The sequence below is a fragment of the Canis lupus genome, chromosome 1 (assembly GCF_003254725.2).
Source record: "Canis lupus dingo isolate Sandy chromosome 1, ASM325472v2, whole genome shotgun sequence".
Classification (NCBI taxonomy): Eukaryota; Metazoa; Chordata; class Mammalia; order Carnivora; family Canidae; genus Canis; species Canis lupus.
Window position 1 is genome coordinate 46,811,734 of NC_064243.1, and position 23,429 is coordinate 46,835,162.

The 23,429-nt window shown below is 51.6% G+C and overlaps 2 long non-coding RNA genes across 2 annotated transcripts; both read right to left on the reverse strand.

The window, feature by feature from the left end:
• Nucleotides 1-1,725: 1,725 nt before the first annotated feature.
• On the reverse strand, nt 1,726-9,554 carry LOC112644349 (uncharacterized). Its single transcript, XR_003126326.3, has 3 exons — nt 8,957-9,554; nt 8,155-8,514; nt 1,726-5,344 (listed from the first exon to the last, which is right to left on the reverse strand). It is a non-coding gene; the product is annotated as an uncharacterized LOC112644349 (long non-coding RNA).
• An 8,140-nt stretch (nt 9,555-17,694) lies between these two features.
• Nucleotides 17,695-22,552, reverse strand: LOC112644348 (uncharacterized). The gene is made up of 3 exons (XR_003126325.3): nt 19,177-22,552; nt 18,864-19,019; nt 17,695-18,731 (listed from the first exon to the last, which is right to left on the reverse strand). It is a non-coding gene; the product is annotated as an uncharacterized LOC112644348 (long non-coding RNA).
• Between the last annotated feature and the right edge of the window lie 877 nt (nt 22,553-23,429).

Below are 23,429 nucleotides of genomic sequence, written 5' to 3' on the forward strand. Positions count from 1 at the left end.
TGCCGGGTGGTGTCGGGCCTGTCGGCACCGGGGAGCTGGTCTGCAGAGGCCTGGTTCCTGCACGTGGCATGGGATTCCTTCGGGAAGAATGTTCCCCTGTGGGCCATTTAGTGGATCTATGGGCCTGGGGTCAGAACCTCCCAAAACGGGGGGCTCTCAAGGGCACGGGAGCAGGATTCACTGTGCTGCCTTTTCAAACTCTAGGACCAACAGACAATGAAAACAGGTGGTCTAGGGTCCCCTGAGTGCCTCAGTTGGTTGAGCATCTCCTTCAGCTCAGGCCATGATCCCGGGTCCTGGGTCTGCTCAGGGGGAGCCTGCTTCTCCCTCTCCCTCTGCCCCCCCCCCCGCCGCCCCGGCTCATTCTCTCTCTCTCTCTTCTTCTCCCTCTCTCTCACTCTGCTGTCTCTGTCTCTCTTAAATAAATAAATAAAATCTTAGAAAAAAAAAAAGGAAACACGTAGTCTAGGAATTGAACACTTAACCTGCCCCAACACACCCTCCAGCAGCCCCACGCAGCTTCTCGCAGACTAAGGCAACCCCATCTCAGGCCTGGGGGGCTCTTGCTGGCTCTCCGGCTGGTGTTTCCCGAGCACATGAGAACAGCTGTTTTGCCGTGACAGGTGAAGCCTGGGCTGCAGCTGAAAGAGAAAAAGCTGGACACTCCCGCAGCGCTGTCATTTGTCTGACACACCCAGGGCTGCAGAAGTGAACTGGCTGTAAACGAGCGCGGCGTTGTTTTCAGCTAAAGACGTGGGGCCCACGCTCCATGGTAATTACATGCATCAGAGCTCACAAGCGTGGGCCTGCCGAGGACGCCACTCCCTGGGCCCAGGTCCTACCGAAGCTTGGCCCTGGTGGCCTCTGTCCCCAGCTGAGCCTCCTGAGTGCAGGGCCCCAAGTCAGACGCCTCATGTCAGGCTCAAGATCATGGCAGCCAAAAATACCCCTTCACATGCCAAGAGGCAGTTCCCTAAATTTCAGAGTGTGGGAGGGAGTAGATCCTTCTGGAGAGCTGCAGGCTCAGGCTAGGGGAGCAAGGAGGGAGAGCCAGGGGCCCCAGGGAAGGGCCAGGAACAGGGGTGTGGAGGATGGAGCTCTTGCAGAGCGACGGCTCATTGGACAAACACATTATCATCAGGGTTCAGGACTGTCAGCTCCTGGGGTTCCTGGGATGGCTCTTTTCAATAATTCTTTACATTTAACAAAACCCAGTTTTCCTAGTTTCCCGTGTGGATAAATGGGGGGGTGGGTGCTTTGGAGTCAGAAAGACCTTGAGCAAATTAAACTTTCACCTCCAGGATTCTCAGCTGTGAATGGAAACTCTAATAAAGGCCTTGGATTAAATGAGGGAGTGCTTCTGAGGTGCTTTGCTCGGGGCCCAGAGGGGCAGGAGGGCGGTAACTGGTCACCATGTCCTCCTGCTGTCTGCAAACCGGGACCAGGGACGCACCAGGGCCCCACTGGCGAGGTCAGGTCACCAGTGTGGGACGGAGCACCTGCCAGGGCCACCAGCCCCCTGGCAGCAGACACACACAGAGTGGAAGATGAGCTCCTGGTCTAGCAGCAGTAAATTGAGTAAGAAATAGGGCAATTAGTCAAGTAATTATAACCATGACAAAATACAATTAGAGACTACCGGGCAAAGTGATCTGGGAATCCAAGGAAGGAGTCAGTTGTTTATTAAATATATATATATTTAATATATATATAGTGTATATTTTATAGGTATTACATATTATATAGATATGCCTGGAGTATGATTCATAGATGATAGATAAATGATAGATGATAAATAGATGATAGATTGATAGATGATAAATAAGTTGATTCATGATAAATAATAGATGATAGGTCACAGATCATAGATGATAGATGATGGACAGATAGATGGGAGATAGGTCATAGATGATAGGTAGATAGATGATAAGTAGATAGATCATAGATGGTAGATTGATAGATGATAGATTGATAGACAGACGATAGAGGATGGATAGGTGTCAACTGTGCACCAAGAGCCGGGTATACAGTGTGAACAAATCAATTTGGACTCTGCCCTCAGGGCACCTCAGTGAAGTAGGGGAGACGGACAGTGAACAAGAAGACAAATGAAAATAAATTACAATTGGAACTATGTATGCTAAGGGGGAAAAATCTCGGTCAACACAAGAGAGAGTAAGGGGAGGTTCCCGAATTGGTGTAGCAGAAAGGGCTTCTCTGGGAAGGTGCCAGAGTCAAGCCACCCAGGGAAGAGTGGGGGCAGGGGCAGAGGGAGCCCCGAGGTGGGGAAGAGCCAGCTGGGTGGGAGGCAGGGGCCCCGGGCAGGGCCTGGAAGGGGGCTGTCGGGGGTTTACTGGACGAAACGCTGCGCTCTGGGGAAGGTGTCCCAGGCCAGCGCAGGACTCCCCATCGAGGGCAGAGGCAGCCCCAGTGAGGGGGGCCCCAGGAAGTGGGGTGAGGGCCAGGCCGAGGCTGCGAGGCCGTGGGTGGGCAGCACCCAACAGGGCTTTGCTTTCAGGGAACCTGCCCCACCTCAGTGAGCCCTGGGGTCCCGAGGAAGATCTTGGGGCAAAGGGGTGGGGGTCGGGGGTTGGGGAAGGCTCGCTTACCCCTGTTCTTTCATTTGGAGCTGCTGGAGCCCCTGGGCCCCTTCGTGAGGCACAAGCAGGCCTGCTCAGGCCTCGGCGTCTGCCCCAAGGCCACAGAGGCAGGGGTCCCCATCCCCACACCAGGGCGCCCCGAGGTTTGTCCCGGGCTGTGTGGGGGTGGATGGGTGCTGGCGGGTGGGGGGGCGGGTGGGCAGGCAGAGGGGTCCCCCCGCGCCCGTGGTGCCTCCTGGCAGCGCCCCCCTGCCTCACAGGGCTTCAAGGCTCAGAACAGACCTGGTGGCTAAGGCCTCCGAGCTCAGTGCCCCAGGACGCAGCCGGGGAGGCGGCCTGCGCCCAAGCACCCATGGGGGGTGCGCTGCGTGTCGGGAGGTGCCGCCTCCTGAAGATCAGCTCAGGCGCCCTGGGTCTCGGACCTTCCTAGCTCCCCCTGACCCCTGCGTGCCCCCTCCGGGGCTCCCAGCCACAGGTCTATCTCCTGTGGCCGTCGGGGCTGTCATCCGCACCCCGGGTCTTCATTCGGCAGCGCCCCATGGACTTAACTCTGGTTCTCCTTGACCACCCGTCCCTACAGCCCCTTGATTTCTGCCTCCTGGGCCACTTCGCCCAGCTGTCTGGTCTCCATGGCGACGAGCACCTCTAATGGATGCACAGTTCCTGTGAGGTCACACCCGCTGCCTCTTGTCACCCCCCTGCCTGCACACACCCCTCTGTCACACACAGTCTCTTCTGCCCCCAAATCACCAACGAACACCCCTGGTCTAGTTTCACCTCCCAAGACTCATTTCCCTCCCGTTTGTTTCTCTTGTTTTCTACCCAGTTTTAAGGGTGTCAAAGACAGTTTACTGGAACCTGTGCTGATCTGCTCCGGATCCTGGTCTCTTGATAACAGGGATTAGGGATGGCCCGGGGTGTGGATCCCCTGGGCAGAGGGGTGGGTGCCACGATCTGACCAGGGACAGTGCTGTTCTGTGCCCTGTGTGGAAGGGCAGGGGCTGCTGCGTTGAAATCTGCATGCAGGGGATCCCTGGGTGGCTCAGCAGTTTGGTGCCTGCCTTCAGCCCAGGGCGTGATTCTGGGGTCCTGGGAGCGAGTCCCACATCGGGCTCCCTGCATGGATCCTGCTTCTCTCTCTGCCTCTCACTTTCTCTGTGTCTATCACAAATAAAAAATAAATAAATAAATAAATAAATAAATAAATAAATAAATAAATAAATAAAATCTTTAAAAAAAAATCTGCATGCAGCCACTTATTAGGTGTGTTCAGTAAATACACTGGGAGCTCACTGGGAGCCAGGCCCTGGGCATACGTTGTTGGACCACGTAGCATCTTTCTTCATGTAGCCTTTGGGCTGGTGGGAATAGGGTTGCCACATTTAGCAAATGAGTATATGGGATGCCCAGTGAAATGTGAATTTCAGATAAACAACAATTTTTTAGTGGTTATTTATCTGAATTCACATTTCACTGGGCATCCTGTATTTTATCTGACAACCCTAAGTGGGAGAGAAAGAAAACAAATAAGGAAATAGAATAATGAAATGCCATGATTCTGGTGGGTGCTGGGAAGAAAAACCCAGTGCTCTGTGAGAGCATCTCAAGGTGCCAACTGAATGGTTAGGGATGAGCTCCTGAAGTCCTGGGGGATGGGAAGAAGCCTCCACATACCAAGCCCAGGGGTGAGCATTCCAGGCAGATAGAAGAGCCTGTGCAAAGGCCCTGAGGTAGGAAAGAGTCTGACATGATCCTCAGCCAAACAGGCCAGTATGACTGGATGGAGAGGTCAGTGAGCAGGTGTGTGCAACTTGAACTGATGACATAATAGACCACAATGAGCAGGTGCCCAGCAAATTATAGCTATTATATATTGTTATTAATAATTACGATTTTTAAAATTCAAGCCAAATATGAGTTCCAGACATGGTGTGAAACATTCCTTCAGTCACTAAACTGCCATATTTATACTTTCTTTTTTTAAAAGATTTTATTTATTTATTCATGAGTGACACAGTGAGAGGCACAGACATAGGCAGAGAGAGAAGCAGGCTCCCTATGGGGAGCTTGATGTGGGACTCGATCCCAGGACCCCAGGATCACACCCTGAGCTGAAGGCAGACGCTCAACCACTGAACCACCCACGTGCCCCTCATCGTACCTTTCTGTCAAGAGGACATTTCAGCACATATTTTACTGAATCCCGCCGGCCAAGCATAAGATATTTACCTATACATCCAAAAGTTATCTGAAAAAACTGAGATGCAGAATGTTGTCTGAAATTCCTGTTTTTCATCATAAGATGCTAAAATGTCAACCAGCAACCGCCCCCCCCCACCCTGAGTGTTATTAGGAAAGTCGTAAAACCCGGGTGTCGGTCAGCAGAGGCCTTGGGCCTCCACTCACACCTGTGCACTCCCGTGACGCCCCATATCTGCTGTGTGACTTGCAGCGTGTCGCTTGACCTCACTGAGAACGGGTTTGCTCATCAGTAAAAGCAGGAATAATAATAATGAGGGCTACAAAACGCAGAGGGTGACCTGGAGGATCCAGTGAAATACCATCCGGGTGATTGTGAGCCAGTGGGGCCGAATGGAGGAAGCAGGTCTGATTGCTGTTTGTCTCATAATCGTCCCAGGTACCACCTTCCTCGCTGGAAAGCCGAGCAGAGGGAGGCCCAGGGGTCCGAGCCCTGCAGAAAAGCCATCTTCCTGCTTCATCTCCCTGCGGAGGCTGCTTTCAGCCTGTGGAGGCGAGGAGAGATGATTTAACAAAACCGCTCGTGAGCACCGGAGACGGATTTAGTGCAGGGACACCTGTCAGGCTAAATGTCAGCAGACAGTGTGGAAGGGAGCCATGACTCACTCCTCATGCGGGACCGTGATGGGAAGCGCTGGCCTTCCCTAGCGACTAAGCACGGGCTGGTGTCACTGTGGCCCAGTGACGGGGACAACAGGGGGGTCTGTCTCCAGCAGAACCAGCTCTCAGTAGGACATGGTGGTCAGCAGCCCGGGGGCCTCACATCTTAATTCCACGTCCAGGGCCACATGAGTGTCAGCTTTCTCCTGAGCCACACGGGGATGCAGGCAGAGCCGTCGCGTCACAGCCAGGTGGCATGGGGTCCCGAGATGGCCTAGGACTAAGCCGTGTGGCACAGTGTGTGCAACAGAAACTTTGAGCCATCGCCCAGAGCAAGGCCAACACACCATCTGCATTACTGCAAGGGCCCGGGCATGACACGACTATGGCTGAGTGAGTGTCTGTGTGTAGATGGCCGTGATCGAGCGCATATACCTGAGCCCCGGCCACAGCAGTCCCCAAGGCCCCAGGTCCTCTCCTTCCCTGGGCTGCACATGCCTGACCGTCCGTGTCAGCGGCCCAGCCCTCAGTTTGGGCTCCGGGTCGTAATTCTGCCTCAGGCTTGCAGACCCTGGCGCAGGCCACTGCTCCCCGTGGGCTGGAGGCTGGGCCCCTGCCAGGACAAGGGCTGGGGGTGGGGGAGGACCTGCCCTTGGAATTCGGGGTACAGCCACTTTCCCGGGGAGCTAGCTGCACGATATTTTTGCTGCACCTCAAAAGAAAACTTTACATTTTAAATTAACAGCATGTCCACTGCCAGTATTTGTGGTTACTACCTGTAACGTAAATCTCTTTTAGAGATGTGTGAGAACAGCATACATAATGAAATATCAACATGTAACTTGATTTAAAGTGGCTTTTCATTAATATAACAAATGAAGTGTACCAAAATTTGAAAGTGTATTCCTTTGGGCCTAATTAAAATACTGAACAAAATACATGTATATGTATATTTTAAATGAAGACATGCAGCAGCCAGAATTAGCTACAAAAATTAATTCAAATCGAAAAGTGCACCGTTGAGTATATTGTTATTATTACCGTAGCCGGTCCTCTTCCCTGAGATGGCTCAAACAACATGCGTCTGATTTAGGGCCTACATGAGGGGACAAGTGGGCTTTGCTTTAAAAATACCTCATTCTCCATCTCGGCTTGTCTCCGGGGGCTTTAACTGTGCTGTGTTTTGGTTGGAGGAGAACTTTCCATGCACCTCTGAAGGTGGCCTCATCTCTGATTGAGGGGAGCATTGCAGGCCGAACTCATGTGTCCAACCAAGGGCAGGTGGCCTCTGCCTTGGGAGGGCATGACGGAGCTCGGGAGGGAATGGGCTCTCTCCACAAGGAGACAGTAGCCTTGACGGGCACCCAAGCTGGCGTCCAGGAACTGGTCCCTGAGGGTCACCTGAAGACACACGGGAAGGACTGGAGGAGAGCAATGACGGGACAGGAGCTGGCAACAAAGAAGCAGCTGGTGGCTACTGTGGAAAAGCAGTCTGGTGCCACCACTGAACCCAGGGCAGAGAGTTAATGCAGCATTGGCCACACCCTCACCAACTCTTTGGGGGCAGCACTAAGGAGTGTGCCAGAAACCCCGTGGAGGGACCCAAGGCTCAAGGTGGGACTCCAGGCTTGGAGTCACACCCCAAAGGCTTGGGCGGGGAATGGCTCCCTGCTGGCAATTCTGCCCAATGGCAGAAGATTCCCCAGAGGTCGGGCCACTGACCAGAGAGACCCCCTTGTCCATGCACGTCTGGGACAGGGCCTGGTTTCTAGGCTGTGGAGCAGGACTTCTCCCCGTGACCCTCTAGGATGTGGATGGGCCTCTACACTTGGCAGGAGATCCCTCCTGGCTCAGCAAGGGCCCGAGGACCAGGAGAGCCCAAAAGGAGAATGGAGAAGTGTGCGTGTTAGCACACGCGTGTGAGGATAAAGCTGGAGAAAGATGGACTTTCTCCAAAGGGTGTCTGCATCTATGCTGGCTGGCCGGCAACCCAGAACTCCAATGGTGGCCAAGACATGTCACCCCTTAATTCTTCGCCTCAGTGGAGACAGCAATGGTATCTATCCTCTTAGGGACTGATCGTGGATTGGATTAAAGACTTCATATGAAATATTATTCTTCAGAGTGGTAAGTATGCATAATCGTTCATCATTACTCTCGTTATTGTGAAGTTACTGGCTCATATTCCAGTCCCTGGGGGACGGGAAGTACCGTAACAACAATATTTGTACTGCACTATATAATTTACACCTTACTTTCAAGTACCTTATCTCTGGTCGCAACACAGGCCAGGCTCTGGGGCGTGATTCCTCCCTGAACTGAGGAAACGGGGGAACAGACTTGCCCAGCACCACATAGCCAGGTGCGAGGGAAGTTCCAACCTCAGTAACTGCCTTTGAACTCCTGGCCCTCCACCGTGGGGATGGGAGAGGAAACCCCTCATGGACTCCAAGGAAAGCTCTCTAGGACTTACAGAACATTCCAGGCTTCACTTCACAGGCCGGGGAAGAAGAAACTAGGCCAGGTGGGGCCGGTGCAGACAGCAGGGCTCAGCCTGGCCAGGACCATCTCCTAAAAACACTTCGATTGGGTCAGCAACTGGCTTTAATTCTGCAGTTGCAACACCTGTTTCCACAGTGATGGAAGGACATCTCCCCCCACCCCCCACCTCCCCAGGTCAAATCTCTCCACTTACGTGATTTGTTGGAAGGCTGGTAGCTTCCATCAAAAGCTCTTAAATATTGAAATATTCCATTGGAAGCAGAGTAACAGGCACATAGTAAAGATTTCCGGGTTCATGGGACTTCTTAGATCTTTGGTTGTCACGCATGGGCTTTTGCATTTGAAGATACTGTGTCATTTCCCACCAGCACAAGCCTGGCTCCAAGAAGAGGACGTGCAGGGTGTGGTCCGCAGAGTTCACGGGCGCGGTCGGGCTGCTATTATTTTATCCAACTAACATACATGTTCTCCATGAAGAGGCCTAGAGAGCAGCCGTCCCAGCTCCCAGATCAGCGGCGCTCAGTAACACGCTACAAATCCAGGAGCAGAATCCCTGAGAAGGCAAGGTCCAGCGATGGGGTCAGATGGGAAGGGGGGAAGGCAAGAACCTGCCTATTCAAGGAAATTTTGAGGAGAGACCGACGTAGGAAAGGGGGGCCTCCTCTGTCCTGAAAGGCAGGGGCCCGACCCCAGCCTTCACAGGCCGGGAGGGACGTGGGCTGTGTTGCGGAAGGGGACGAGAGTCTGTTTCAGTGGGTGCCCAGAAGGGTCGGCTCGCCTGTGGGGAAGGGACTTCAGAAGCTCACTGCTCCCCGAGAAACGATGGAGACAAAAGACAGAACTGGACGGCAAGGGCTCTAGGATCAGTTTAACAACCGAGGAGAGGAGGCGTCGGAAGGGCAGAGGACTGGAAGGGCTGTGTTGGCTTCTAAACGGCCGCAGAGGGAAAGGCCCGGTGGTCCAGGGAGCCCCTGCAGGGGCCTCCAAACACTCACCAGTGCCCAACTATGGCTGGTCTGCAGCCCCTGCCTCAGCATTTGCAGATCCCTTGCCTAGAACCCCCTTCCTCTTGCTTTTGGCCTCCGAGACTCAACAGTCATTGAACACTGCGCGGATTTGAGCGACATTTCAAGGATTTGGATCTGACTGAATTTGGTGTCAGGAGAACAAGGAAAAGATGTCAACACAGAACACATGTTTTTGATGTTGAAGTGCTTGGGGGCTGTAGCTATTCCAAGTAGTGAGGACATGGGAAAGGGGGTGAAGGGAGAGAGGTTCTCCTTCCATTGTCAATGGGGTGGATTTTCCTGACAGCAATACTCAGTCATGGAAGATGGCTGAAGTCACCAGGAAAGCACCCCCTGAAGACTCTGGCCTGGTCGGTAGACCTGGAAGTGTACTCGGGATGCCAGTGGCCAGAACGGGGCTAAGGGGGAGACACTTAGACAGGCTGGAAGTGGGCCAGGTGTGCAGGGGCAGCCAGCAGGAAGAGGGCACAGACCAGGCACCCTGGCCTCTGGCAAGTTTAACCTGGTCACATCGACTCTGGCTTTCTTCACTGCTCTGGAAGGGAACCCAAAGCTCCAGGATTCAAAATCTCATGCCACTGCTCAAATACAGCAATGGGGGGGGGGGGGGGGAGCATTCCTTAGCACTCCATATGAGCTGGTTGAAGGCCCTAGGTAGAGCCCAAGAGTAGAGCTGGGGTGTACAGAACCCCGCCAGGTAGGAGGGTGGGGAGGGGGCCGCCCCCAGCCTTCAGTCACCAGAAGAAAACAGAATTCCTCCTAGAACTGAGGCCCCGACTGCTGCCGGCCCAGGCCTCAGGGGCCTCAGGTCACCCCGCCAGCGGCCCGCCTGGAGCGTCATTAACCCCGGAGCCCTGGCCGCTCCGGTGGGGGTCACAGGCCGCTCCTGAGCGGGGCGGAAGGACGGGAAGGGGTAAAATGCCCCTTTCCTAGGGGTTCAAAAGCGGGCAGGGCTGGGGGCTCCCCACAACAGGGAGCGGAGGAGGGAGGTGGAGGAGGCCAAGGGCCAGGAGCGCTCCTCTGCGCAGGGGCCTCCTCGGGGAGAAGGGGGCCGGGACTGGGGGGCGGGATGGGGAGGGGCGCCCGGGGCACCCCGGGGCGTCGGTGCGGAGGGTGGCCTTGGTGGGTGGACGCGGCCGGACCCCTCTGCGGGTCTGGGGTGGGCGGTCGGGGGCGGGGACCGGGCTGGGGCCCGCGGGGAGGGGCGCCCCGGCACCTGCAAGCCCGAGGGCGGCACAGGGCTCCTCCCCCTCCCCGGGCCCACGCACGACTCCAACCGCCGCCCTGGGCGCCTGCGGGGGCCGCCCCTCCCCCCATCCCGGGGCCGCCCCTCCCCCCATCCCGGGGCCGCCCCTCCCCCCATCCCGGAGGCCGCCCGCGCCTCCCTTTCCTCCTCCGAGCGGTGAGCTCCGTGGGGCCGGCGCGCGGCAGGCGGCGGAGGGGCCCGAGCCCTTCTGGTCCGGGTCCCCGCGGTGCAGGGGGTGGGGGGGTCGGGGTCCTTCAGGTCACGAGTAGTTGGGGCCGCCCCCGGCCGCTCATCCAACCACTAGGGGTGCAGCCGAGGAACATGCCTTTCAAGCCCGCGCCACCCCGCCCCGCGCCCTGCACCCCGCACCCCGCGCCTCCTCCCTCCTCTCCACCTTCCTCCACCCCCACCCCCCACCCCCCACCCCCCACCCCCCACCGCCCCGCATTGGCTGGAAATCGGGCGGCGCCCGTTGCACAGGCTTGTGCCCCTCCTTGGCGCTTTGGGGTGCATTGGAAAAGGTGCCCCTGCCACAGTCACGTCCCTGTGCAGCCGCTGGTGGGCGCCAGGCCCTGGGGTGGATCCGGCCCTTGTGCAGGCCGAGTAATGATACTCCGGGTGCAGGGGCACCCAAGGGTGCGACAATTCCTCGTCGGCCTGCGGTCCCAATTGGAAGTGGATGTTAAAGATGAGAAATTCAGTTTTGTAAAGTGAAATGTCATGGATTTAGAGTCTGAAACCCACCCCTAGCCTTTGGTATTTGACTATCTTTATCCTTGGCAGTGTGTGATTCCCATGTTTCAAAGAAAGAACTTTAAAGGTTCATAAAGCTCCAAAGATTTCAAATAGCTCTTTTAAAAGCACTTTGATGGTTTAAATGCAGACACATGAATTACATATCTCTTAAATTACACAGGGTTTTAAATCTAAGGGAAAATGTCTTAGGCAAGATGGATTAGAGTTTTGTCTTGTGGGGGTAGTTTTTTTTAAAGGTGTTCATAACATTCAGGTTGATGGTGGGAAGAAAAGAGACAGGGGGCATCGGGTGAAGGATGCCCAGACTTCCTGCCACCCAGCCCCGTGGAGGCTCTAGGAGCAGAGCAAAGACACACCCACCAGGCCGTGGCGGGCCTCCCAAGCAAGGGCAGGGACACTGCCACATACGGCTCCTGAAGGGCCGTGGGTGAGCTCCTCCAGGGAGGGACTGCCTCTGCTTCTTCATGCCTTTTCCACCCTGATCAGTGCTGAATGAATGAGCAAATGATACAAAGAACTAATGGATGTAAAGATCACATCTCCATTCTTGCTACATCTACAGCTTGCTCACGACCTAAAGTGATTGATCTTTTCAGTGTCCCCACGTCAAGCCTTCAAGAAATCCCTAACAACCAGAGGCCCTACCCTAGGAGGAGAGGTGGTTTGGTATATGGTGAGCTCAGGCTTTGGAGTCAGGCTACACAGACTTGATTTCCTGCTCTGTCACTTATTATCTGGGCGACCTTTTTTAATCTTCAGTGTCCTCATCTATAAAATGAGATTGTAGTGGTCCTTCAGTCACTGGATTAATTTAGATACATGTAAAGCCTTTAGCAAAGAGCTTGGCTCACAGGCACTGTTCAGAATAAACAGGGATTGGTGGTGGTGGTGGTGATGGTGAAGGTGAAGGTGGTGGTGATGGTGGTGGCGATGGTGGTGATAGTGGTGATGGAGGTGATGGTGGTGGTGGTGGTGATAGTGGTAATGGTGAGGATGATGATGGTGGTAATGGTACCAGTGGTGATGATGGCATTCACCCCTCAAGCTTTCTCGCCCGTACAGCTGTGGCAGCTGGTCGTCTTACAGGGTGGTGGAATTACCGAGAGCATGCCTCGTCCCAGGCCTGCGAGATCCCTCTGTTGATGGAGTAGATGTACAGAGAGGCAGACTCTCCCACCCTGCATGGGCACAGGGAACTTTGCTGGAGTTTCTATAGCTGCCAAGGAGTCCTTGAACAGTTGTGGCCTTGGGCAGGTACAAGGGATGGCAAAGATGGGAGTTCTTTGAAATATTTCCTAGAACAATAAACTGAGCAATGAAATTTTCCTAGAACAGAGAGTTTTTGGAAGACAGCATCTAGGGGTCACAAATCTTCCAGAGAGACAAAAAATATTGATGAGCAGGCCCTGTGGATGGACCATGTCCACCCAGACAACTTCCCCTCTCTAGCATGTCCCTGAAGCCCTCTGGGCAGAAAGAAAAGTCCCCTTGAGCTCACCTCCCCCCCTCCGCAGGAGTTCTTGCTCATCTTCCCATCCCGGACTTGACAAGATGCCTGCTCCTATCTATTTGGTTTGTGTACTTGCTCCAGATTTGCAGCTGGGATTTAAGGCTCTGGAGCCCAACTGTGCCCTACTTGCAGCTGGGATTTAAGCCTCTGGAGGACAGGGTTCCTGGTTTGCTTCCTCAAATGTCTCACAAAGCCCTTAGTAGACAGCAGAGAGGCACCTCGTATGCGCCTCACACCGTGCGTTGCACATACTGGGTGTTGGCTAATTCCTACTGAAGAGACAGGTGGCCAGTGACAGAGGTGAGGGTGCATCTCCTCAAGGCAAGCTCTGTCCTTGTCCTTCCCGACTCAGGTGGCCCCAAAGACGGTGTGCTCAGGACCTTAGTTATATCTGGGTGGGACCTTTGGAAGCCACCACGTGAGGTCCCTCTGGAGGTGAGCCACCCAGCCACACCGAACATACTCCTGGAGAACTTGCCTCCTCTTGTGAAGAAACTCTTTGTGATTCTAAGCAATCGGTATTATTAGATTTTTCAGAACTAATTCCTCATTCCGTCCATTTTCCTTCCAACCTCAGAAATGCTTCAAATCTCAAAACCCTCCACCTCAGAACGTGGGGTTCAGAGCGCAAACCCTTGCTTTTAGCATGTAATTCATCATGGGGCTGGGGCCGCAGGGGTGGGGAGGGAGCCAGGAAGTCCCAGCAGAGTGCCACCATCACCCTAATCTCTCTCCATTAAGGAAACGGATGGCAAGACGGGGATTACTGTGCCTATAAATCAGCGTTGTGTTCTGGATAATCTAATACATTTTTCAAGTGTTGTTCTCTCGCCGTTTGGCATGCGCAGAACTGCTCAGTTGGCACAAAGTTCGCAATCAATCTCTCCTGCCTGCTCCCCACCCGGCCTCGCCACCTCCTCCGAACCTTCCTAATATTTTATACATAAACCGGTTTGGATTCACAGGGCATTCCAGCTAGTAAATGCTCTGAAGATTCATCTTTATGGACTAGCAGCCCAGCCTTGTAGCGTCTCAGCTTCTCAAGATGAAAAGGAATTTTATTTGGTGTGTTAGGCCACGCGGGGAATGGCTGCTGGCGGGTTGCTCGGTTCTATTATTATCGCGTGCGCTCCTCTCCAGGGAGGGTGAGACGAGGCGGGAGAGGCCTCACGGGTGGGAGCCTCAGAAAAACGATGCTCTTCATTTCCCCTCTTTCTCCCAGACCCTTCCAAAAGCTTGGCAGGGCCCTGAGAGGCTCCCCAGAACCCCAGGGAATGGGGATGGCGAGCTTTGAGCCACCAGCGTGCGTCTGCACTAGTCTGCGCCCTGGGAAGAGGGACCAGGGATCCACTAGATTAAGACAGCGCTTGGGGGAGGGCCACGGCCCCACCAAAGGGAAAGAAGATAGTGCAGTTTCATTTGCTTTAAAGCACGGCCTCATAATAAATGTGCACAGCAAATGTGCTGAGCAAACACCTCGGCGTTCATCAATATGCGGGGGCTGTTTATTGCCTCATAAACTTGGAAGCAAGTGATATTGTCTCTTAAATCAATGGCTCTGTGGACAGCCTTGGCGCTCCAGGAGAACAGGACATCCAGGCCACGCGGCGCTTAAATTAATGGCTGGAGCAGTGACTAGGAGGTGCTTAGTCACTGCCAGGGGATTAGGAGCCATTCCAGAGGACGCACAGCATCCTTAGGATGTATGTGTCAGGGTGGTGGGCCAGAGCACCTGGGGTGCCGTGGGGCATCCTCACCCATGAGCTGTGCCACCACAGGGGTGGTGGGTCCTCAGGTGCTCATCTGGGTCCCTCCCATTCTGGATCCCTGGCACCTGCATCAGGCCCCACCTGGGGTAAATCCTGGAAGAAGACGGCAGGAGGGAAGGAAACCAGGCCGCCAAGTTTTGAAAGGAGACCATGAACGAGAAGAGAAGCTTTCATTGGGGGAGAGACTGCAGTGGAGGCCTTTGGGGAATGGCCCTGCCACCTCCTGGGAGGCACAGCTTCCAAGGCAGGATGAGGAGCAAGAGACCTGCCGCTGAACTCAGGGCAGCGCTGAACACAACGCTGTCGTGTTGATGAAGCCCTGGCTCAGTTGAGAGACATTCACTAGGCCCTAAATACAGACCAGGTCAGGGAGGTGCTTGCAAGCTGAGCCAGTCTGCTCCCCCAGGCTTCAGGTGGTGACTGAATGGTAGCCCCCTCCAAAATATAAGTCCACATCTTAATCTCTGGGCCTTGTGAATGTGATCCTAAAAAAAAGAGTCTTTGCATATATCGTTAAGGATCTTGAGATGAGAAGATTATTTCGAATCACCCGGGTGAGCCCTAAATCCAAAGACAAGTATCCCGTATAAGAGAGAGGCAGAGAGAGATCTGAGAAGACAGAAGAGGTGAAGAACAGTGGAGACAGGAAGGCAATGTGACAAAGGAGGCAGAGATGGAGTGATGGGGCAACAAGCCAAGGAACACCGAGGATTGTCAGCGGACGTCCAAAGTTAGGAGAGAGGCATGAACGGATTCCTGCCCCCAGTCCCCAGCCTTGATCTCAGACTTCTGGCCTCCAAACCATGAGAGAATACATTTCTGTTGTTTTAAGCCACCACAATTATGGTAATTAGTTACAGCAGCCACAGAGACCAGTATGCTCCCCTTCCCCAAACTTAGGCTCAGAAAGGTGTATGCTCTTGCAGCAGCTGCTCCTGCCTACTTGGGAATAACTGGTTCTGGTCAGAGGGCCCAGACCAGTGGGAACGGCGCAGCCTAGCAGGGTGCTGGCAAAACTCAGGATCCTTGCTTATCTTTCCTTGTCCTCCGCAGGTGTCCTAGTGATAGCACCATTCAAAGCACAGGTGGCTTGGTACACCTGCATTTGTGAACCTGCTCAGGTACTCCAAGACTCCTGCCAGGTAAAAGAATCAATTAAAGCAGGAATCAATGGGCACTGAGGGGGGCACTTGACGGGATGAGCACTGGGTGTTATTCTGTATGTTGGCAAATTGAATACCAATAAAAAATAAATTTATTATTAAAAAAAATAAAGCAGGAATCACCCCTAGAATTTGCCTGAGGTCACAACCAGGCTTGGGGACGTGTGACAGGAACCTGAGATGTCAGGCATGTGGTTTGTACCTGGGCAGCTTAGGTCGCCTTGGGTGGTTTCCTTGTCTGGACCCCAGTCACTTTCAAAATTCAATGCTTATTCTCACCCCCACCCTAAGTGGTGCATCTGCACTTTTCTCCTTGGTTTTCCCTTCATAGACCAACACCACTGACCCAACCCCTTCCATCTTGGAAGAGTGGGCAGCGTCTCAGCCCGGGCAAAGTCAGAATTCAGTCACTTTGCAAGTTGTTGAGTTAACTGACTTACCAACATGGTGGAAGTTTATATGGAGGCAGATTCTCTCGGATGAATAAATTAAAGAAGGTGCCATGGGGAGAAATCTGATATTTTCTCAAAAGCCTCCTATTATAACCTTGATAATCTTCAGTGTGGTTTACAGTTAAACCCTCTACCTTCAAGGATCAGAAATCCCACACCGTTCACACCCAAAGTCCTTCCTATCGCAGGAGACCGTTATGGGCTCCAGAATGACAATTTATTAATCTACAGCGAGCAATAGTTAGGCTCAACTATGTAAAATTGCCAATATTCAAATGCTTTTGAACTGCAAGAGTGGCAAATTCATATGATTCAACATTAATATCACCATGGGGATCTGAAATACTCAGATCTGTATGCCCACAATTGTCCCCTGCAGGCCCCCTATGTGGGAAGCCCAATTATAATCAAAGAGGTACTTGGTGAGCGATGAACCGGAGCAAGGATTCTGGGGCTAGATGGTGAGAAACAAAAAAGCAGGCCCTGGCAGCTGGCAGCTGGGAGCCGGCCTGGCACTCACAGCTAGGCTGTGGTGTTCTTTTGTTGAACAAACACAATTTCACTGAACACCAACATGGAACAAGGTCACTCTGTGACCGGGATGGAGAGAGACAAAAACGAGGCCACTCCCGCAATCATGTCTGAACACAGACAAAAAAACCCCAAGCATACTGTTTAAACCACAAAGTGACCGCATGTCCCTCCCTCCCACCTGGTGTGAATGACGGCCACTTCTCTGCCAATTACGCCTGAGCCTCACTCATTCCTCCACCTCTTAGATAAATCCAGGGATGCCTGACTATATCCAATTTCAACGTTCTGATGTCCCACCTAGAGCAGCAGCCCCCAACATCATCCAACACAAGCCAAAATCCTATAAAAGGTCCCCTCCACTACCTCCTTACCAAGGTACCCTAAGATTCCCCACAGCGTGCAGTCTCCCTTGAGGCCACAAGCACTGAGAAACCCTACTTTGTTCAACTACCTGGGTGTTCCTGGTGTCTTTGGATGGTGGGCGTTGATAATGGCATGAGACTCTGCCAGCCAGACCTCGCTAACTCTGCATTGAGGATAGGTCCACCACCACCACCACCACCACCACCACCACCACCAGAACCCCTTGCACCATCACTATGACCACCACCACCATTCTCACTACTGCCATTACCATCCCAGTCACCACCACCACCACTACCATCATCACAACCACCTACCTGCTAAGTGCTTTATACACATTTTATCACTGTATCCTTCTTCAACTCTGTAGGGTATGTACCCTTATCTCCATTTTCCCAAATAAGGCTGCTGTGGCTCAGTAAGTTAAGGGCTCAGGAAGGCTCGAGATCACACAGCTAGTCAATGACAGAGCAGGGGTTGGAAACCTCAGTTGCCAGGGATACTCTACTGATTCTCCCGAGGTGGAACACTGCCGAGCTGGGCCCGGAGGTGTCCTGTGACCTCCGTGACCTCCCCAGTCTCCCCTGTGCGCCTTGGCTCCTCCCGCCCCTCCCCAAGCCTGGATATGAGCTGCCAGCAGCTGCTTCTGTGACTCTCCCGGTGACCTCCATCTGACTTGTCGACTGTTATGTTTCATTAAGGTGGTTGTGCACATGTTTGCCCCAGTCTCTTATGGGTGGATTTCATAATTTAACTTTTACAAGAAGATCTTATTTCCTTCATATCCAAGTTCCTGAATCTATCTCCCTGCTGCCTCCATGTGCCAAACGCAGTGAACACATAAATTCTTTCCAGAGCCAAGAATAGAAACTAAGATTTATGAGTCCCCATCTATTACTGTAGCCAGCAGGATCACTTACTCCTCATATCCTTTATTTCATGACCATATTTTTCTTCATAAATGGCACCTTTTTAAGATGTGACATAAAGAGGTCCAATTCAAAGTTTTAAATTCAAATTATTTGGGCTATCCAAGAACATACTAAGCATCTGAACTACGCATGGAAAATACCCTTTTTGCATGCTTGAATAAGTCCAAAACAGCTTAAGGGATTTTCTCCAATTTAAAAAAAAAAATAATTCACTTCTGGACTGAGGGGGAAAAACATGATAAATTTCTACACAAAAGCAATGCCTTGAGAGAGAAATAGCTTACGTGGCTGTGAAAACCAGAGGCTTTGTAAGAAATGCAACCCAGCCTACAAGCAAAGCTTCCTCGGGCTCATAATGTAGATGTCAAGGGTGTTTTCCAGAGAACCAGGCTCAGGTGGATTTAGGGGCTGTCTGAGTTCTGAGATTTCTTCCTCAGATGTGTGTGTGGTGGGGAGGGGGTTAAACACTCACCCAGCACAAAGATTAGAAGCTGTAATTGGTCTTACCACACAGAGTTTTAAATTCTTTTTGATGTTATTGACTGGGAAGCAGGGACTTCTCAGGAAAAGTGGAGTCTCAACTTGGCACAATTCACACGCGTTGCAGCAAACCCCCAGATGCCACAGGGGCTTCCCCCTTTTCTTTCTGGTAAGGCTGTCCAGAAGCAACTTCCAAAAATCCTCGAAAGGCCCCTCAGTTGCCCTGGTGCTGCTCCCTCGCCGAGCTCTCCAGGGGTCGAGCGCTTCCCAGCCACAGGCATGAGCCTGCACACCTAGCGTTTGCTGCCTCTGGCCTGGCAGGTCCGCCCTGGTACAGCTCCCCAGCACTCACCAGGCCCTGGGGCCCCTCCAGGCTCGCAGACAAGGGGGTTCACTCTGCCTACAGACAACCACACAGTGAGGGACGAGGGACGCCGTGCCTTTGTCTTCCTTGAGAAAAACCTTCCAACCAGATTGGAGGCTTCTCTGATAGTGTGAGTACACAGTTACTTTTCTCTCTCTCCTGAATGCATCAGTCTGTAGAAGAGAAAAAAAATTTAAAGGCTCCATAGAACACTTGTCTACTTTGCTCACAATCCCCCTCCCATGCAACAAAACACAAAAACAAACAAACAAAAAAACAACCAACAATCCCATCTCCCCAAACACCTCGGGCAGCCGCCAGCAGGGAGGAGAGACATGCTTTCTTCATCAATGTCCTGGAGATGACGTTCTGCTGTTTTAGTTTAAATGTCTCACGCTGGTGACTCCAGCCAGAAACAAGAGCATTACAAGGCTCCCCGTCTCACCGCCTCCTGTTGGGCCCTGTTGTGTAAGGGATTTGTGTCACCCTCTAAATGGGGTCTGGACACCCCCCCCCCAAGTAAAGTGGCAGATTCTCAGCAGGGATCTGCATTTTCCACTGTGAGCCCCTCCCAGCCCCTCCATGCATCTCCCTTCACCCCGTGCACCCCACACCTACCTGTGTTCTGCACCCTTGGGCACCCCATGCCCTCCTAGACACCACCCCCAGCCCATGCTTTTCTGGCCCTGGCTTATAGTGGACTCATCCCAGCAGTAGGAGGAGCCAGGGGGGGCTCATCATCCCCTGTGCCCAAGGCCTAGAGCCTCCTGTTTCCTGGCGCCAGCATCCTTTGGCCGCCCGGGAGCGGCAGGGCCAAGTCGGATCAACGCCTCTGCAGCCGCCTCAGAAATACATTGATTTTTGTTACAGCCACGAGGCCCATCCAATTAAAAATAATCACTGGCGTGTTCCAAGGCTTTATCCCTGCCAAGTGCGTTGACTGCTGCTTGCACAGAACAATGCCGTTTGTCAAACATGACCTCATTTTCATAGCTGGTCAGAGAAGTCTCGAAGCATCTCCCCCACCTCCAGCCCCACCCCCATTACTGGAAGGTCTAGAGGTTTTCTGAGGTGATATTACTCCATACTTAGGCCACAAGGGGGTTGGGGCCAAGGCAGCTTCCCTTTTCCGGGGTGTGGAGTGGTTGTAGGATTTAGGTTTTCTCTCTAGGGTTAGTGAAACAGACCAAGCTGCTGAAGAAGAGGCAGGCCGGGGAAAGAGGAAGATACAGCCCAGAAAGTATTTAAAAACTGCTGGTGGGTGGGAGGATGACGAAGTAGCCATTAGGGACCATAAAGCAAACCATGAACACACATCTCTTGCCATTACATAATATAAAGGATGAAAGAAAAAAAAAAGGATGAAGACATGTGATGGAGGCAGGCAAGCATTGGCCCAAGGAGGACCAGCTCATGTAGAGATCAACCTGGGTTCAGTCCCGGCTCTGCCCCTTCCTAGCTGTGTGACCTGAGGCAAGTTACTCAACCTTTCTGAAGGCAAGTTGAATCATCCCTAAAATCTGGCTATTCATACCTTCCATCAGAAACTCAACGGCATTATTATTTATTTATTATTTATTATTCCTCTCTAGGAATAGGTAAATACTAAGGCTTATTCTAAGAGCAGGTAATTATTGGCAAATTCTGGGTGATTGATGAACAACTCTCTGCAACTTCTGGCAAGCTTCCTAAGACGTACACGCACAAGTCTGGAAGTATATCAGGAATCTGTATTTCACTTTTTCCATTCTGGTTGAGCTTTGAGAAAGAAAGAGAAATTACACACACATACACACACACACACACTCACCAAGAAATCTCATTTTTCTTCCTAGAGATACTCGTTATGTTTCCAAACTTTTCAAACATTATTTATCCCAAATTTCTTTTTTTTTTAATTTAATTAATTTATTTGACAGAGAGATAGAGCACAAGCAGGGGGAGCAGCAGGGAGAGGGAGAAGGCAGGCTCCCTGATGTGGGGCTCCATCCCAGGACCCTGGGCTCATGATTCGAGCCAAAGGCAGGTGCTTACCCGACTGAGCCACCCAGGCACCGCCATCTGAGATTTCTGTATAGTGTCTCTGTTGATACAGAGGTGCCAGCTGTGTGTGGAGGTAAGTGGTGGTAATCTTCCTCGTGTTGGCCCAGGACACTTTTAGGTTCCTGACATCAAATTAACCATTATTTCATAATATTGCACCCTTCCAAAATAACTTTTTCTAGAAAGTAACCAAATTATTTCCGACTCATGGTGGAGATCCCACTGTTCTGCATCCTCACCACAGCTTGATAAGGTCAGTCTTTATAATTTACCCATTTTAGTAGGGGTGTCCTGGTATCTCATCATGGTTTTCATTTGTATTTCCCTAGTGATGCATTTTTTTAAATTATTATTTGCCATCCATGTTATCTTCTTCGGCATTATCTGACAATTGGCAAATTGTTCAGATCTCCTGTCTAGTTTTTAATTGTGTTGTTCATTTTATTACAGGGTTTTGAGAGTTTTAAAAAATACATTAGGGGTGGGGAGCCTTGGTGGCTCAGTGGTTGAGCATCTGCCTTCGGCTCAGGTCATGATCCCCAGCGCCTGCGATGGAGTCCCACACAGGGCTCCCCTCAGGGAGCCTGCTTCTCCCTCTGCCTGTGTCTCTACCTCTCTCTGTATCTCTCATGAACAAATAAATAGAATCTTAAAAAAAATTACATTAGGAGTATAAGTCCTTTGTCCAGTAGGTATTTTTCAATTATTTTCTCCCAGCCCATGATGTGTCTTTCATCCTCTTAATGTTTTCCTTTGGAGAGCAAAAGCTTTTAATCTTGATGAAGTCCAATTTATCATCTTTATTTCCTCTTATGAGTCCTGCATTTATTTGATGTTGTAGCTGAGAAATCTTTGCCTACACCAAGGTCACAAAATTGTGTTCTCTGTTTCCTTCTGGAAGTTTTTGATTTTTTTGATTTTTAAATTTTTATTTATTTTTTTTAAACTTCTGGAAGTTTTATAGCTTTAGACTTTACATTGAGGTCCATGGTCCATTTGGAGGTAATCTTTACATATGGTGTGAGGTTTGGATGGAGGTTCATGGTTTGCATATGGATATCCAGTTCTTCCAGCATCATTTTTTGAGAAGATCATCCTTTCCCCCATTGAGTTGCCTTTGCACCTTTGTTGAAAATCAGTTGACCCTCTACATGCGAGTCTATTCTGGAGAGCGTCTTGATTTCCATTGTAGATGGAAATCTGTATTTCAATCTGTTCTGTATTGAAATTCTCGGCTGCCATGATACCTGGACAGGGCCTCCTCTCTTTCCACGAGCACTGCTCACTGCTGGGTCCCCACCACGGGCAGTACTGACTGCTCTTCTACAACCTTGAAGCTTCTTGAGCCTTGCCCTAGTGGGGCTGGCTGCAGATGAATGCATAGATCTCCCAGAGGTCAGAAGTGGGGGGCCCTACACCACATTTTCCAGGAAGCCTCTGTTGCAAAAGTGCATTTCTCACTCTGGGATGCAGCTCTGGATGTCCGAGAGGCTCTGAACCGCTGGCTGGAGGACCCAGAGCTCCCCCACATCCTCCCACTCCCCACCCCAGTTCATGACCTTCCCTCCTCACCTTCCCTTAATTCCAATCAGGCTGGAGAAACTTCAAGAGAAGGATTGATTAGAAGTCCCGTCTGCCTTTCAAAAACCCAGAAGGTTAACTCCTCCAGCAGCCGGCTTGGCCGCCTATCCTCCTGCAGCTGCCCAGGGAGGGTTGCACAGAGGGAGGAACATGAGAAGAATCGCACGCTGAGTCCCCCAGCAGTTAGGAATTAGATGAAGTCATAAGCAGCTCTACACTTGGCAAAGCACCTGGACACAATAGTATGCTTAATGAAATGATTAAATGTCTCTGCAGCAGAGTCCCATTTCATTTATTTAACTTTTATTGACCTCTAATGAATGTCTGCCAAATACTAGTGCAGCATGGAAAAGCAGGAGTGAGGCATCTGCCACGGGGCAGGGTTTAGACTGACCCTGTGCTCCCCAAGCCAGAGAACTCCGTGCCATCACCCTCAGTCTTTCATCCGCATCTTCTGTAGACAATTGAATGGGTACTGAATTGGGGTGGGGGGCAGGACAACAAGAAAAATGTTACCTTTTTTCAAAAAAAACTGGTCTTGGCCAGGCAGGAATGCGGAGAACTGTGTTCCTCAACCTCCTCACTTCTCTCAAGGATGAGGCACTGCCTTTAGGACATTTAATTGGCTGAAAGCTATGTGGTTTGTATCTAAGGACAAAACATATTTCCAGAGACTTCCTCCCAGGTATTCCACACAATTCTCAAAAGAGTGAGTTTTGATGGTAAAATTCATTTGAGAAACCGACCTGCTTTATCCCTTCTGCAAGATCAGGTTAAGGACTTTGAGAAGCCCTGATGCAAATTTCCTAAACTTACTTATGTTAAGAACACTTTTTTTTTTTTTCACTAAACACCTACGAACTATCAGGGAACTCGGCTGAGAAAAGTTGTTCCCCCAAATGCCATAGATGTTCTGATAAAAAAAAAAAAAACAGTGTCTGCTGCCTTATTCTATTCAGCTAACTTAGAATCAGTGAAGGGTGAAGACAATGAGGAATTTGGGCTTTTCTCGGGCACCCTGCTTGCTTCTCCCTGGCATCCAGCTGGGGATGTGAGAAGAAGCAACGGCTGATGGGGGTGGAAGGGGTGGCAGAAAAGGGATGATTTGCAGAAACCCCAACCAGAGCACTCCCATTGACTAGCTGGTTAAGACTGCCAGACAACCCTAGATGAGAAGAGTCCATCTCCCCAAAGTTCACATGTATTGACCTATGATGACATAGCTTCTAGCATGCAGTTTTTTCTTC